The 18,394-nt window shown below is 36.4% G+C and overlaps 1 protein-coding gene across 2 annotated transcripts in view; it reads right to left on the bottom strand.

Moving 5' to 3' along the window:
- The window catches only part of LOC111058767 (prolactin-releasing peptide receptor-like), a 297,162-nt gene that overhangs the window by 179,359 nt on the left and 99,409 nt on the right, over positions 1-18,394 (bottom strand). The gene's annotated exons all lie outside the window — the stretch shown is intronic.

The raw sequence follows: 18,394 nt of genomic DNA, 5'->3' as shown, positions 1-18,394 counted from the left end.
TTTCGCGATTTTCTCGAAAACGGCATCAACGATTTTAATCAAATTTACATCTCAAATAGTCATTGATAAGCTCTATAAACTGTCTCAAGTCTTTCAGGATCTCCGCCTCATCTATGCAAAGTTTGATTTTATATTCCCAATTATTAGGCTTCAAATGCAATTCAAACAACAAAATTCAAGTGGAAAAGATTGAGCATGATAATTTCTACAATTAATGCTCAGTAACATTTTCACCAATAATTGAAAATAAGCTCGAAATTCAAGAAAATGTGATTTTCCAATTGCAAACTGTTGGCAACTGTTGATTCTTTAAAATCACTCACTATGAAGAGATAGCAGACCTCGTGTGTCTCCAGCGTTATTGTCCTGACAACAGCTGACTTAAATCTTTGAATAGATGCGTGTAACGCATCACATAACGGCAAGGAAAGTTGTGTGAGTACGCCACACCAGATTTATCATAATGACATGAGTGTGATGTTAATATTTATAGATTCTTTTAAGACTTCAAGATTGCGTCCTTCGGACTCCAGTTTTAAATCGAACCTAGTCTTGGTTTAAAAGCAACTCTTGTGAACTATTTAATCAACTAAATATAAATGAAAATAAAATTCATGTTTTGGCTATATATTATTATCAAGTTTTGTTAATGAGTTATAATTATTATGACTTATGGCATCATAACCGAAACATGTTGTGAGTAAACAATTTTACAAAAATTAAAATGGTACTTGAATTTTTATCTTTATTTCTATTTAAGAGTAGCCCTAACGAAAAAAAGACAATCTGTAAATATTAAAAAAATTTTTTTTGAAGATCTTCAAATCATCATTACTTTGAAGTAGTTCTGGTAGCCTGTTATAAAATTTCTTTCTAATATAATTTGGTTTCTGTTCAAATAATCTACTAGTGTGAGCCATTATTTATGATAATCAGCTCTGTTTCGTGTATTGCAGCCTACTCATGCATACTTGAATTTTGGTCTACACAAATCGTTTTCACATACTTCATATAGTATACAAAGATGGTACAGTTAAATCCATTCTTCATTGTAAGTTTATAAAAATTCAATCAATTTTCTGATAGAGTATGTTGCTATAAGAATCCTGAGAATATGTAAAATTGGTTTGAATGATGATTTTCAGAGTAGCGGAATGAAGTTTAAAAAAATTGTTACAATTATTACATCATGTATTCTATCTATTATAATAATATTGAGCATTATCAAACAAGTAGTATGGTTTAAGTGAATTTCAAGAAGTTTCAAGCTGATAATGATAACAACGGAATAATTGGATGAATCATCTTCTTATCAAGCGAGAATGTAAATTGGATGGTTATGGTGATATTATCAAACTCGTGAAAGGAATAAAGATTTTTCAGAGGATAATCGATGGATGGATACTCATTTGTATTCATAGGCCCGAGTTGGTTTGAGATCGTGGGCGAGGCACGTCCTTCACATCAGCTGTTGCCAGACATCGACTTTACCCAATAACAATAAGGCTCTCCTCGAAAGTGAAATCCCAACGCAAATCACCCTCAAGTCGTTCTCGGAACTTCTGTCCTGTAGAAAACTATGGGCAATATTAGTTTTGTACATTTCCCAAGGGACGAGTAACTGGGAACAACTCAATTTGGTTCTCTTTCTGACTTTCAATTTCCCAGTTGGTCAACAATGTACGTGTCACTGCAACTTGTGAGCAAAGAAAGAACTGTAAACATTTGGTCAAAGCCAACAGTCAGCTGCTGCAAAAATTGCAAACTCAAACGTGACGCAGAACATGTAATTCTCCACAACCTGAAGACGTTTCAATTTTAAAATTTTCGTATAACTTTGGATGAAAGAGAAACTAGCATAATCAATGTAGTTGAAATATTTTATTTAGGATAGAAAAGAGGATGAATTAGTGGGATGGTGAGTGCCTTACATAGCAGTTTACATTCTATGGATTCTAAAAGAATTACTCTACTGTAGAACATAATTATGTATTGTTGATTCAAGAACAATTTCGTTGAACTTGCCTAGGAAGTAATTCAAGCTAACGCCAGGAATAAAACGATCCAATTCCATTAACATCACGGTATCTCAACGTTTTCTCACTGTATCTCAAGGTTGAGTTTATAATAACTGTTACGTCGTTGCCACGTCGTAGCCACATTGTTGTGGCTAACGACTAGTGACTAGACGCTCATTGAATAGAGTGACTTCACAGAGATGACGTTATAAGTTTACATATTTTAGGCTTTCTCGGCTAGGCTAATGAATATTATGGATAGATTGATAATTTCATTCCAGTTGACATCTCGCAATCGAGTATTCAACAGAAAAAAGTTCAACGTCAAATGTGTCGAAGAAGTACTTTTTCCGAAGAAGAAGCAGTCTTTATAGAAAGAGCCAATCTCTTAGCAAGGAGGCAACACCTTCAATTTGCAAAATATGGGCCGCTTTAATTAATTCAAGGTGAACTAGCTCGATTGTTATGAGGAACAATCAAAAGGACTGTATCTACTCAAATATTATTAGAGCGGAAGAAAATTTCATAGCGACCTACGAATAGAACTTACAAATAAGCTTTCAAGTTTTCAGTCAATAAGATGGGAATTTAGAAGCTTTCCGTCTAGAAAGCCTTCTACGTCGGCTCTATTTAACTACACATATGGTAATGAAGACTTCACTGCAACCCAGAGCCATTTGAAATTCAAATCATCTATAAATGGGAGTTCACAATGTGCCTCAGTCTGCAGCAATCTATAGAAGCGAATGTACGTGAGTAGGTGATGCAAATCTCTGTTTGACTATGTGATTCTCACATCAGCACGAAGAAAGCTCTTCTTGGAACGAGGTAGGCTGGTGTTAATCCTTGAAAATAAATTATTTTAGCTCCCCGATAGCTTTCACAGATACTAACTCCTCAATGATATCGGACTGTTACCGGGAAATTATGAAACTCTCTAAATACAACCTGAGAATAAAGCAGATGCAGGTTAGAAGTCAGAGACAAAATAGTTCCAATGAAATCAAGTTAATCTATGTTTTCTTTTACACCAATACAGGTAGAATTTATTGTGAGAATTTTCTCTCTAGAACATAAACCATTGTTCTTCAACACCGGTTCATATACATCAGCATTGAGATGGCACAAGCCTTAGCCTTTGTCTTTGTCACAAATGCAAAGGAACAGGGAGATAGATGGGCTGGATCTTCGTCCATGATCAAGGCTCAAACTTGAGCTCCAACTTTGAATTTCGAACTAAGCAGGATATCCGATTACAAGGGAGCTCAGTTTATTCGCCAGTTGAGCAAGGAGATTATGGTCCAAACAAGAATGCAAACTTTAGGCCCTAATATAACAATCACGGTTGAATAGCGAAGTATTGGAGGGTGGACTGAGACTATATCACAAAATTATTCTAGTCGTTTGAAAGTTTGGATCAAAGGAGGATATTACTTGATCAACGTATTCAAACTGATGTACATCAGTAGACGCTATCCTATTAAGCATGATAAAATCTGAGCGGAGTTGATAGTATCTGTAGAGTCCTAAGTAATGATTAGTGAAGTTTCAGTACAAAAATTGCATGAAACTGATCATAAACGTAAAATCCATTGTGGTAGATGGAGAATCACAATAGCAGTCAACGTCGAGTAGAGTATTATAAAATTAATGAGTTCAATGTTCCTATAAAAGTTCAATTCAAATTCATTGTAATATAATGAAGAGTAAGTGATTGATTTCAGTAGCTTATTAACGTGTCTCATTGTGCTTGAGAGGAAATTTCTGCTCTGAAAATCCTGGATCTCAATCATATTAAACATGAAGTAAAGATCAACTCTACACTTTTAATAATACCACGTCTGGGGGATGAAGCTCAAACATGAAGCCTTGTACAAGGTAGGATATGCCCAGTATCTTGTGAATGAGAATTCAAACAATCATCATCAACACAAGAACAACTACAAAAATTATTGTTATGTCACATAGAACCCAACTCTTTAAATCTAATGGTGACTAAAGCACCCAGTAATAACGCTCAACTTCCAAGATAGTTGAACAATTTTTTAAATGCTCAAATCCTAAAATTCTCAAAGTGATACAGGAATTGAGAAGGTTTATCAGGGTATACTCAATTTATCTATTTAATGTTCATAGAGGAAGGTAGGCACAAAGAGAATTTGACGTGGAGCCTTGAAAAATTGGTAGTGGAGAATATAAAATTCGTGACTCATCGAATCAAACAGGAAAACTGCTTGAAAATTGAGAATTTAATCCTGTAGGGATTTCTCTTCAGGATATTTTTTGTTTTCAGCAACATGGCATGCCTTTCAATTTTCCAGGAAGTCCTTTGATCAGCAGTCCGTTTTTGCAATAGTGAGGTGGGCAGCTACCCACAACTACCTCAAAAATCCACAAACTCTCGTAAGAGAGCATTATTTGATTCAAAGGGTATTTTAGAATTATGGGAATTTTCCTCGAATTAGAACTTCATACTCCTCGACATGCGTGAGTACTTCTCTTTTCTAAACTTTTTCAACATTCCCATTTGAGTATTTCAATAATTATTCACCATTTGAAAATTCTGATTCTGACAACCTCTATTCCTCGTGGTTCCATGATGAGTTTCAATAATATTCTTAGTCGGTCGTTCCAGACTGGTGCTATGGCAATGAAGGTGTAACCAGTCCATCACCCTACATTCTACAAGGGTCGTTTATTCGTACTCAACGTTGATTTATTCACATGGTGATACCATCTGGTATTAACAGTCTACTCTGCTATTGTTACAGTACCAAACCCATTTAAAGATATTTGAAGGAATAGAAATATCAAGACGGAAATAAATATGAGTAGGTCCGTGTTGGAACACGTGATCTTTGTTGAAATACGTGAGAACATTCCGAGAGAGAATGACAAGATTGATGGCATTCATTGCCTCAACATGTAACCATCTATATTGTCTAGGCAACCATGAAATATCAAGATAATCAAGTTATGGTCCAAACTGAAATATGATCGAGATACACGGGATTCCTACTGTGCATGGAGAAAAAACCAATGAGGTTGTGCAGGCTACGTGTAAAGCAGTCGGTGTTGACCTGGGTCCGGAGGCGATAGACTGCTGCCACCGCCTGCCCAAGGGGCAAACCAACACTCTCCCGGGATCATCGTGAAATTCGTACGACGCGATGACGCGCACAAGGTACTTGATAAGAAGAAACAGGTGAGGAGACTTTCCACTCGCGACGTCGGATTTCAAACCGAGGAGCGACCAGTGTTCATCAACTTGTCACTCACTATGGTACGTAGAAAGATTCTGTCACAACTGAAGAAACTTCATAAGGAGAAGGGATTCAAATACGTGTGGGTGGATAGAGCGGGCAACATTAAAAGTAAGACCAGTGGATAAGGGAAAAGTGTCAATGATTAACAGTGACAGGGATCTGGAAGCTTTTATTGCTGCTATGGATTAAATTTATAATAATTAAACCGAATAAAATATCATTGACTATTCGAGTAGCTTGGACGAAGATGTAATACAATTTTCAATACTTAATTTAAGTAATCAATTATCATTAATTTCATTAAGCACCGTATGCAGAGTCATTAGAAATATATCTTGTGAACTGGCTACTTTTCTTTCAAGATTTATATCAAAATGCCAGAAGGCGATGAAATAGTTCTGGTCAAATTTTTCTTCAAATTGGTAATTTTCCTAATGTTATAGGCTGTGTGGACTGCTCTCATACTACCAGTGTAAACACTGAACAGTACATAAATGACAAGTTGTTCTGTAAATACTAAAGCAAATTGTACTTTATAAGTTTTGGTTGTATTGCAACTGGAGTTTTATTCAAAACACTTGTATCAAAATGTAGATATATCACCAATATAGAAGATTCAAATTTTCAGTAGAATTACTGTATTTAGACTTGAAAGTTACATGAAAGAGTCCTATGTATTTTTTTGTATTAACGGTTTTCTCAATAAGAATTGCTAAAGGTTTGTTCTCAATGCAACACAATTCTATCCTAACTTGTATCATTACTTCATAAGTTGATTAGTTTTGTAACTTGTCCCAGATATTCGTGGTAATTGGGGCTCAAAATTCTATAATATTGAAAGTATAGATATTTATTTGTTTGTTGTATTAGATGCGTGCCTTGAGCTGCAGAAATTAAGGGAAGAAACTGAAGTTTCTAACTTTCATCACCTTTTACTGGTGAGGTAGATCTATTATTATATAATTATATATATATATATATATTATATATATATATATATATATATATATATATTGTAACGCTCCTTGGGGGTTCCTGGTTTTCCGACTTGAATAATGCCCCAGACGGAGACGTCACACAGGTATAAAATCTTACACCGAATCCTCGGTGTTGTAATCTCAAATTTATGAGTGTGTGGATGAATATTATAGAACACCAGGCTGAGAGATTCAGTATAAGATTTAATTTAATAGTCCAAATCGCGGGAGGCACAAACTCCTGCCCACCCTTGATCTGTTCAATGACTATCTCTATGAGAATAATATTCTTTGCAAGTATGTGGTCGTAGTGTAGCAATTGCTAGACACCAGATTCAAAGACCTTAAATTATTACCTGTATTGTGGACAGTGCACAAAATCAAACAGGTCGAGCAAGGAACTTGGTGCATTTACTTTGTACTTTGAACTTTATACATATAATTTGCGGGATTGCGCCACTAATAAATTCCGACGGTCTAGGCTAGGTTTGATATACCAAATGCCGTTCGGAAGATACTTCGCGGACAGAATCTTTCCAAGTTTCAGGCTCTATTGTATGATTTGTTACGCTGTAGCTGCTCTGCTCTATGGTGGGAACCTTTATTCCTAAGTCGAAGTAGGGCACAGATAGAAGCTGAGATATTAGGTAAGGACAGAGAACGTATAATCTCGATCTGACCCCACTTAATATTTCCACTTAGATCTGTTCCTTGAACCAAATTTGGATCAATTATTTCAATGATCGTTTTTGATCGGTGCTTGACAAGTACAAACGTGCCAAACACAAAATCTGAAGGGCTAAAGAAATAATCGAACTCAGGAAATAAAGTATTAAATTTGAAATATAATGAGCAGTAATAATAATTAATAAACAGTACAGTTTCAAGATTTGATAAACAGGTTTTGAATAATTTTCTGCTGACAGGCTTATTTGAATTAGTGCTATCATGCTGGGCTATCATGCACGTTCTTTTACAAAGTTTAAAAATTCTTGAAGATAAATTATAACGCCAAATGATTTAACTAGAAAATATTAAAATATGTGAAATTTAATCAGGGTCGTGGTTCAGGCAGATAAGGACAGTTAAACGACCACAAAACTTACAATTATAATTCAGTAAAAATGTGAGGCTAAGTTACGTAGTCAAAGAAATGATAATACAGTTGCAACGCCGGTGAAATCGTCTTGAGCTAACGTTTGTACGCTGTCCGACGTATCAGCGGATTGCTTCAAGACAACTATGTTGGACCTTGAAAAAAAATTTAGTGACGGTCAGGTAAGATTGGAACATTCGCTTGAAGCTTGTTTGACCAAACTCAACGCTAATTCTGACACCTTGGTTAGGCTGGAAGGTATAATTAAAACCCAGCAGAATATAATATTAAATTTACAAACTGAAAACACAAAACTAAAAAGTTGTGTAGAGGTTCTAAACGATAAAGTGAGCGCTGCTATCCAGAGATTGTCAGTTTGGTGTAAGGGCAAGCATTCCTGACTGGCAATTGGGAGGTACCGGGTTCGATTCCCGGGCTGGCAACTAACTTTTGGATAGTAGTCTCATCGAATTTCCATCTAGCTGTTAGCCCTGTTGTCAATGTCTGCAGTAGCAGAGGTCTTTGGGGTGATTTGCAGCATTTATTTAGGATTTTCGTTCAATAATGATTGTAATAAATGTTGCACAAGTTCCAGTTCTATGCTCCTTGATATATTTCCAAAATCGTTTAGACTGATTCTGAAGGTCATACTCCGCTTTCGTAATCTTTCTTTCTCTATAAATTTCCATCTGAATTTTAACATCTCTTCGCAGGACAGAGAATTTTTCATAATGTGAAATATGGCCACTCCTTTTGTACACTCTGTGAGCAGCTCTTTTTCTCTTCAATAATTTTATATTCAAGAGCAAACTCATTTGCTAGGTTAACCGGGTTTGAATAAATTATATTGCTCTTGAGAGGGCCATAAAATGGGGCAATAATAGCACCTTCTGGCCAGATATCAGGATGGCATACCTCTTTGAAATTTCTTTCATACACCAGAACATGGATTACGGATGATGCTCATTTTACTTACAGTCTTGAAGGATATAATGTTGTACAAAAGAAAAGTAAACACTCAAAGTGTGATGGAATATGTTTATTTGTTGATACAAATTTTCATTCTGATATGATCGATTTGGATATTGAAGAATCAAATTCCATTGGTATGGCGTGCTCAATTGATAACATCAATATACAATAATATAATTTATCGCTCTCCAGCTACAAACATTAATAATTTTGTAACAAGTCTAGACGCTTGTTTAAACAGAATGAAGGACACTACCAATGTAATTCTAATGGGCGATATAAATCTTAATATTTTAGAAACAATAGTTTTAACAAATGAGTACTTGAGCACACTACATATCAATGGATTTAAATCCTACATCAATAAGACGACAAGGATAGTCAATGGAAATGGTACCTGCATAGACCACATATTTTTTAAGGAGGGGGAAACAATACAGACCTGCAGCGTGGCGTGATTATTAAAACTAATATAACAGATCACTACAGTATTTCACTGCACTTGAGTGAAGCCATGAAAAATAACAAGGTAACAGAGAAGTTATGGACTAAAACTGTAACTGATTTTGACGAATTAATAGCTGACTTACAGGTTGAAAACTGGTCTGATGTTTACAGCACCGAAAATATCGATCGAATGGTTAGTAATTTCATTGAAAAATTGACACAACTAACACACAAAAGAACAAAAACAATAAGACTAAGTAAAAAAAATAAACCACTAAAAAAATGGATAACACCCAGTCTAGTCAATGCAATCCGAGAAAGAGACAAACTTCACAGGAAACTCTCACGTCAACCGAACAATATTGAATTACAAACCCGATATAAGAACTACAGAAATACTTTAAATAATTTAATAAATAAATCAAAAATATATTATTTCAATGAGAAGTTTGATGAACATAAGAATAATGCAAAGAAAACTTGGGAATACATTGAGGAACTGCTTGAAACGGAGAAAAACACCAAATATATTAGCCTTGATGCAAATATACTTAACGATTATTTTGCTAATGTAGGTGTATCATTTGCCAAAAAAATAGCAGTAAATGTTGATAATATCCCAGTTCCACACTCGCTATCTAATTCATGTAGGCACAGTATCTTTCTCAACCCCACAAACTCAAATGAAATATTGACAATTATAAATCAGTCAAAAAACGAATCTACACCTGGACCCGATAACCTTACAGGACCTTTCATAAAAAAAATTGCTTAATACATAACCGAACCCTTAAAACATATATTCAACAAATGTTTAAATAAAGGATATTTCCCCAAAAAATTCAGAGAAGCCAGAATCATACCAATACCTAAAACCGGAGAATAAAAAAAGCCAGAAAATAATAGAAGCTTAATAAGTAACCTTTCTAAAATATTGGAAAAAATACTAAAAAACAGAATTATGAGTTTTTTGGAAAAAGAAAATATAATAGATAAAAAGCAATTTGGCTTCCAAAAAATAAGTCTACCAAAGATGCAGTCATCCACTTGAATAAAATAATTTTTGACAACTTCAATGGCAATAGAAAAACTCTTGCAGTATTCATGGATCTATCAAAGGCCTTTGATACCATACCTCACAATATACTATTAAACAAATTAGATAGGACTGGAATTAGAGGCGTAGCAAATGATTTATTTGCCTCATACTTAACTGAACGTATACAATACCTACATCTACATGGTCAAACTGATATTAGATATTCATCAGGCTTCGGCTTGCCTCAAGGTTCGGTGTTATCACCAATTCTGTTTCTGTTGTATGTGAATGACCTACTCAAAATAAACCTACAAGATTGCACTACTCTGTCTTTTGCAGATGATACTGTTTCGATCTTCAGTTGCAAAAGCTGGGGAGAAACTTCAATATAGCAAATAGAAACCTAATTACAGTTAAAAAATGGCTGCAAGACCATATATTGACTTTAAATGCTGATAAAACTAAGTACATCACTTTTTCACCCAATATAACTGGACAACCAGCAACTGATTTAAGTCTTACAATAGAAACAGCAAATAATCGCAATGAAAACACTACAGATAATACAGAAGTTCATAATAAAACATTAGAAAGGGTGCAAACAATTAAATATCTGGGTATACTATTAGATCAAAATATTAAATGGAACAAGCACATTGATTATTTATGCTCAAAGCTGAAATACCTAATTTACATTTTTTACAAAATGAATAAAATAAAAACTTAGACATAATACGAAAAATTTACTTTGCATATGCTCAATCACTATTTCAATACATTATTGAAGTATGGGGAGGTGCATATGACACGCATTTAAAAAAGTTATTTATCCTACAAAAACATATTATAAGAGCAGCATTAGGAAGGCCACGACTCTATCCTAGTAGGGAAATATTTCTTGAATTCAAGGTTCCGACAATAAGACAGAATTGTATGAAAAACGTTATACTCCATATCAATAGAAATAAAACTAATTTTGCTACACACATTTCACCCCATAATACACGTCCTAACAACAGATTTAACACAGAGCTCATCAAGCTAACCATATGCAGGCATCAATTTCAATATTATTGTAACTACATTATGAACAAAATTCCAAATGACTTTATAGATGAAAAAATCACACGTGATTCAATTGAAAGTATAGAATATTGGATTGACCAAAATGTATTCTTTAAACTAGTGGTATAAGTATAATGTTCATTTCTATCAGGTAACAGTACATTTGATACTCTTCCTAGCCTCTGACAATAATAATATATCTTCTATTACTTAGATTTATTTTATTTCATGGTCTCAATAATTTTAAGATGTCACTATATATATATATATATATATATATATATATATATATTTATATATATATAGATTTTACAGTACTTTACTGTCTTCCTTCTTTTAGCCGAGTCCTCCATCCTTGTCCGTCTTCCCACTCACCATCTCTTAAATTCCTCATTACCATAGCCTCATCCACTTCATCCCTCCAAGACCTTCTTGGTCTTCCTCTCCTCCACCGCCCCAGCCGGCTCCAGTCTGTCACTATTGCAATCCACTTACTGGCACTAGCTCTTCTGGCATGACCATACCACATCAACCTCTTGTCTTCTATGAATTTCATTATATCCAAATATACATTATATTCAGCACCTTCTCCAAAACTCCATTTCGACAGCTTTTATTTTACTTTTTGTTTTCGAGTTTGTCACCCACACTTCTGCACCATAAGTCATTGCACTTCTCACGATGGTATTGAATATCCTGTGCTTAGTTTTCTTATGGATATTTCTACTCCATAAGATTGGGTGCAAATGCCTTATGTAACTTCTTGTCTGTTCCAATCTGATCTTTATTTATTCCTCTGTATCGCCACTTTGCGTGATAGTGAACCCAAGGTATTTGAATTTTTCTGCTCCTTTTATTTCAGTATTCTCATCAATGGTTAAGTTTTGTGTTGAATTCCCATTTGTCTGCAAATACTCCGTCTTGTCTATATTTATCTTCAGACCAGCCTTTTCATACTCTTCCTCAAGTTTCCTCATCATAAAGCTTAGGTCTTCCTCATCCTGAGCAATCACAACCTGGTCATCTGCGAAACAAAGGGTGAAAAGTTTCACTCCTCTGATGGGTATTCCCATTCCTTGACACTTTCTCTTCCATATCCGCAAGGTATCTTCTAAGAAGATCTTGAACAGAGTTGGAGATGAGCTGCAACCCTGCAACAAACCTTTTGATGTTTCAAATGGATGTGTCAAGTTTTTACCAATCCTGATACCAATCCTGTTCCCGTCATATAGTTTCATAATAATAATAATGATACATTTATTTGTACAAATAGACAAGTTAGAACACATCTGAATACACAGAATAATAGTAGGTTTTCAACATGCAGAATAACAGCTCAAGGCCTTTGTGAGTTGCACAAGTCAAAAATGAAAAGAGAAAAAGTTCAGGTACATTGATATAAATGTCTTTGAGTTGCTCAAAATAACAAATAACTTTGTGTCATGAAATTGTGACATGCAAATGATCAGTATATTTCCAATTTTTCCAGCATTAGGAAAATATACTCTGTAAGAGACTTAAGCTTTGCTTTGAAAACCTTCACTGGCACGAAAAAGCCCATTCTTTCAGAAAGCTTATTTGCACTTCCAATGCTTCTCTTGACTGGCGATGTGTAGCTTCATATAACGGGTTTGAACACATGGAACCGTCTAAAATGTCGAGTCGGTACAATCAAGTCGATCCCACGTTCACCAACGGTAATTTGACCATGAAGGCAAGCATGTATAAACATGGCATCGTTCTTCTTCCTCTGCCATTCCAAGTTTTCCAAGTCTATGGCCAAGCACAGCTCCCTGTAGGATAAGTCTCCTGGAATGAAGTGTCGCATCGAGTACTTAACGAATTTCCTCTGTATCCCCTCCAGCATGACAGATGTGCAGAGTCTAACCCGGTTCCAGATCACGGAGGCGTATTCCAGATGGCTTCTCACAAGTGCTGTGTAGAGACACATCAATGTATTGGCATTTTGGAAATCCCTCGAAATCCACCTCATGATGCCAAGCTTCTTTCTAGCCATGGCCACAACTGAAGGCTTTCTGGCCTTCTCCACATGTGAAGTGAACAGTAACTTGGGATCAAATTGAACTCCCAGATCCTGAACACTATTTACTCTTCTGACATCTTCCCCTTCAATCTTGTATGTAGCTATAAGTGGGACAGTTTTCCTGGTGAATGTCATTGCCAATGTATTTTTAGTATACATGGACATTGAATTTTCCCTTGACCATTTGATCACCTGATCAATATCCTGCTGGAGACGTTGTTGATCTTCACTAGAGTTTATATTCCAGAAGACTTTCAGATCATCTGCATACAGGAGAGTTTCACATTTTAGATCATCCACTATATCATTTATGAAGGGATTGAAGAGCAGGGGTGCAAGATTAGAGCCTTGGGGAACACCAGATAAGGACTCAAACTCAGTAGACTTGCAACCGTTGTTCTTACATGAAATTTCCTGCAGTTGAGGTAAGATGAAATCCATGTTGTGAGAGCATGGTTGAATCCAAAACCAGCCAGTTTATTGATGAGACGATCATGTGGCATCTTATCGAATGCTTTTTCCATATCAAGATAGATTATGTCAACCTGCCCACGTTGTTCAACACAAGAGCCAGCACTTGAAAGAAAATTTGCCAAATTGGTCACTGTTGAACGGCCTGATACAAAACCATGCTGATGTGTACTTATGCGTCCCTCAACATTCCGATAAATGCGTCCATGAACTATCATTTCCATAATTTTAGCAAAAGGATCCAAAACTGAGATTGGCCGAAAATTTGAGACATCATTGGAATTTCCCTTCTTAGGTATAGGTGTCACAGCTACCTTCTTCCAAACTTCAGGGAAAAATCCGGAAAACAGGCTTAAATTGAAGACATGGACAAGAACTGGAGACAACAAATGTCCAACACCCTTGACCACAAAATAAGGGATTCCACTGGGTCCAATAGCTGATTCACCCTCTAAGCCCTTAATAGCAGACAGAACATCAGCCTCGTCAACAATCGAAATTCCAAAGGACAGAGAGGCAAATTGGTCAGTAGCGATATTGCATGCTGAATTAGATGACCGTTGACAGAGTGAAGCGAAGTATTTTCCAAACTCGTTGCAAATGGTGCCTGGGTCAGCCACAATATTGATCCATTGATTGTAATAGATGGAATTAAATAGAGAATGCATTTATTCAAATGTAACTAGTTGGCCGCTATGGCTTTGTATAAAATGAGCGCTGCTATCCAGAGATTGTCAGTTTGGTGTAAGGGCAAGCATTCCTGACTGGCAATTGGGAGGTACCGGGTTCGATTCCCGGGCTGGCAACTAATTTTTGGATAGTAGTTCTCATCGAATCTCCATCTAGCTGTTAGCCCTGTTGTCAATGTCTGCAGTAGCAGAGGTCTTCGGGGTGATTTGCAGCATTTATTTAGGATTTTCGTTCAATAATGATTGTAATAGATGTTGCACAAGTTCCAGTTCTATGCTCCTTGATATATTTCCAAAATCGTTTAGGCTGATTCTGAAGGTCATACTCCGCTTTCGTAATCTTCCTTTCTCTATAAATTTCCATCTGAATTTTAACATCTCTTCGCAGGACAGAGAATTTTTCATAATGTGAAATATGGCCACTCCTTTTGTACACTCTGTGAGCAGCTCTTTTTCTCTTCATGAGTTTTATCAGCCTAAAAGAGAACAAGGAAGGGTATTTGAGTTTCCTTGGTGTACGTTTAGGAATAGAAACATCCATTGCCCGAATCATTATGTCATTCAGCTTTTCTGCAGCTTCATTTGGATTGTTAACATTGGTGACCGCATCCCAGCAGGCATTTCTGATCTCACTGTAAAGCCTTTCATAGTTACCACCGCCAAACACATATTTGGCCTCCCGAGGAGCCTGAGGAGCAGCTCTAAACCCCCTCAGAAGGATCGAGAACGGGCAGTGATAGTCGTCAGGTGTCACAAATGGATCAACACTGTATGAGACCTGGACGTCTTTGATGTTACTCAATACAAGATCAAGTGCACGATCTTCATTTGGAGAGTGATTTAAACTGTTCCAAGCAGACATCCTCAACTAATTGCATTATTGCCTCCGCTCTTTTGAGAGGATAATAGTGTGCCCCTGACACGAAGGTTAGATTGTTCCAATGTATAGCATCCGCATTGAAATCCCCTAGAATAAGAATATCATGAGATATATCAATGAGTTTATTGCCAACACTCTCTAGGTATGATGAAAAAGCTGATAAAGGTGAGTTTGGAGGAACATAGTGACATGCCAATAGTAAGTGACTCTGACGAAATTTGATTTGAACCCAGACAACTTCAGGTATCAGCTCCAAATCATGCATTCTGATAGTTGGAAAGCATTTATTCACTGCAAGTAGTGCGCCACCACCTCTTGATTATCCAAACTCGTCATATTTCCTGTCAGCACGAAACACATTGTAATCTTCAGTGAAAAAGCTTAAGCTGGAATGGACATCCCCAAGCCAAGTTTCATATAATGCCACTATGTCAAATCTGTTGCTCACCACTGTGGCAAAGAACTCAGAAGATTTCGTTCTTAGACCTCTGACATTCTGGTAATAGATATTAAGTTCATTCATTATCAGTATTGATGCAGTCTTTCCCCACTGCCAATTCATTCTGTTTCTTTTCAATAATTTTATATTCAAGAGCAAACTCATTTGCTAGGTTAACCGGGTTTGAATAAATTATATTGCTCTTGAGAGGGCCATAAAATGGGGCAATAATAGCACCTTCTGGCCAGATATCAGGATGGCATACCTCTTTGAAATTTCTTTCATACACCAGAACATGGAAGGAGCTGTACAAGGAGGGAAATTTTGACTTCAGCTTAGTACACGAGATGAAGTCAAGGGTGGTTGAGTCCCTAATCAACTTGGATATTTCTTGTTCAGTAGTTTCCGGTGTGAAGCGACTAACAAATAGGGTTTTCAACTTCATGCTCACATTGGTTCCTTTCCTAGAGCCGAGAACAACAGGCCGTCTGCTAGGTTTTCTATCTTGAGGGGATGAATTATCCGGCTTTGGGCCACTCTTATCAAGTTGTTTCTCGGTCCGTTTCCCTCCGCCTCTGGATTTACGAACTATTAGGGACCAATCAGAGCTATTGGCCGATGTCCCCGGAGCATTAGATTCATGCACGTTGTTGTCAGTGCTGGTTGGCCCATTCAGAACAGGTTGTGGTTGTGGAGCGCTATGAGTAGGTGCATTTTTATTCTCTCCATCAAGAACAGTTTTCTTAGTGGAACCAGAATTCTTATTGGAAGGCTTCACCTTATTTGAGGAAGAGAACTTGGAAACACTAGACGGGTTTTCAATGTCTTCATCCACCCCACATCTATTGCCATTCATGCCACAGCGGCAAGATCCAACTTTACAGCAGTCATCTCAGCTCTTTTTGCAGATAGTAGATTTATATTAGATTTCTCCAAAATATCAAATTTGCTAGTAAAAAACTCTTTCAAACCAACGAGCATACTCTTAGAATCATTATCAGGCGAGATATCACCGTCGTTTAGGCTTGATTCATTAGCAGGAAGATCATTCTTTGTCGAGTGGAGGCTTCTAGAAGATCTAATTGGTGTATTATCGTCAAATTGAATAGTTGATTTCGTCATACAGGGCTGACATTTATAGCCTGAGTCATGAATAAATTTCAATTCGTCCTCACTTACATCGAGACAGCTTACATGATGTCTTATTGAACATAGCTCGCAATGCAAATTCTCGTGACGTGCATTGATAATCTTGTTACAAATACCGCATTTATTTGGTGCTATTATAATCAGAATAATATGAAAGAATCCTCTTTCTAAATAAGACATTTGAATAGTTCAAATTTAAAATGAAATCAGAAAAGCAATAGCGCAGGTCAGTGAAAAAAGAGTTGAGTTAGAAAATTGAGAAATTATTACAGTTGTAACAACGATAATTATTGATAAAGAGTCAAGAATCATTCATTTAATGTTGTTATTCAGTGAATAGATCAACAGGTGGAGCCGTGATACCATATCAACCTGTGATGGGAAACACGAGGAGAAAAAGCAACAATTCAGAGATGTATCTTTGTCGCAATACCGTTATCTATATCTTTATAAACTATCAGTTATTGTTCAATTCACTTACAAACAATCAGTTCAGATTTAATGAAGATCTACTATGAGCCACGCCTGTGCCGTCAAGGATGCAATCTCCCTATTGCCAATTGAGAAGAAAAAACTGAGACAATTCCACTTGTCAAGTTCTTAGCAGGTGGGTCAAAGTTCAATCAAAGCATTTCAGCTCTATCCAACCGGCTTTTTCATCGATTATTTGTAGGTTAGTAAGAGATAGTTAGTGCTAATAACAGACATTTGCACTCCACCTCTCTATTTTTCTCTTTATACTTCTGCAAGTCCTCAACTTTTTTTGTATTCAACCACCTCTCATAAAGCACTTTTTTATTATTTATTTCTTGCTTTGTTATCTCACTTAAGTTGTGCTTATACTTCCTTTGACCTCCATCTTCCTCTCCCAACGCCTCCATTGCCGCTTGATGAATGCTTCACGTGGTTGTGATATAATTATACAATAATAAATACACCAGTCACTCATTTTACTTCTACCTCTAATTTTATTTTACCTAATTCATTCATTTAGCTATCACAAATTCAAACCAACTCAACTGAAAATAATTACTAATTAGTCTGCAGTTTACAATCTCGATTCCTCAACCTCTAAATAGCATCATCGACAACGCATAGCAGACGATGCAGTGTTGTGATAAACAACCGCCATGTTGTGACGTCATCCGACTGGAGGTTTGGAAGAACTGTTCACAGTGATTCCAACCCCGTTATCAATACATTAGTTGGATGGAAGCATACCGCGCAAAAAGTGGTATGAGTAGCAGTGTGACTTATGCGTGTGCCTCATCAGAACCATAGTTAACAGGGGTCTGGCAAACGACTCTGCAACGAATAACTATTTAAGGGCGAGTTGTTAAATCTAATGGCTCTGTTAGCTATGGGTGACTTTATGGAACGACTCTGCAACCGGGCATAAGTCGCAGTAAAGATAGATGCCACCAGAGACAAGAAATATAGACAAGATATACTTACGCTTATCCTTTATCTATGATGCCACTAAACACTGTTGCTGCTTAATGATAGAATCATCATTTGGAGTCATTGATAAAGATATAGAAGGTCGATAGTGAGCTGAAATCTGCACATCAACCTGACCTTTCTGTTCATACCCTAAGAAGCTTCAATTCATATAATTCGTTTTTCTTCTTGAACTGAAAATCATACACAATTATTCAATAGATCATATTCAAATCTATACATTTGGTTGTCAGTGCTAAAACATATATCAATTGAGCAAGCGAACCGTCGTTGTGTCATTGAATAGACCTTGCAACTCTGATGAGCAGAGTTTTTATTCTTATTTGTTGTATCATCCCTGTACACTGAGTTGATTCTACTCATAAGGAAAAACAATCTGGA

The sequence above is a fragment of the Nilaparvata lugens genome, chromosome 1 (genome assembly GCF_014356525.2).
Source record: "Nilaparvata lugens isolate BPH chromosome 1, ASM1435652v1, whole genome shotgun sequence".
Taxonomy (NCBI): domain Eukaryota; kingdom Metazoa; phylum Arthropoda; class Insecta; order Hemiptera; family Delphacidae; genus Nilaparvata; species Nilaparvata lugens.
This window is presented reverse-complemented; position numbering and strand designations above follow the sequence as displayed.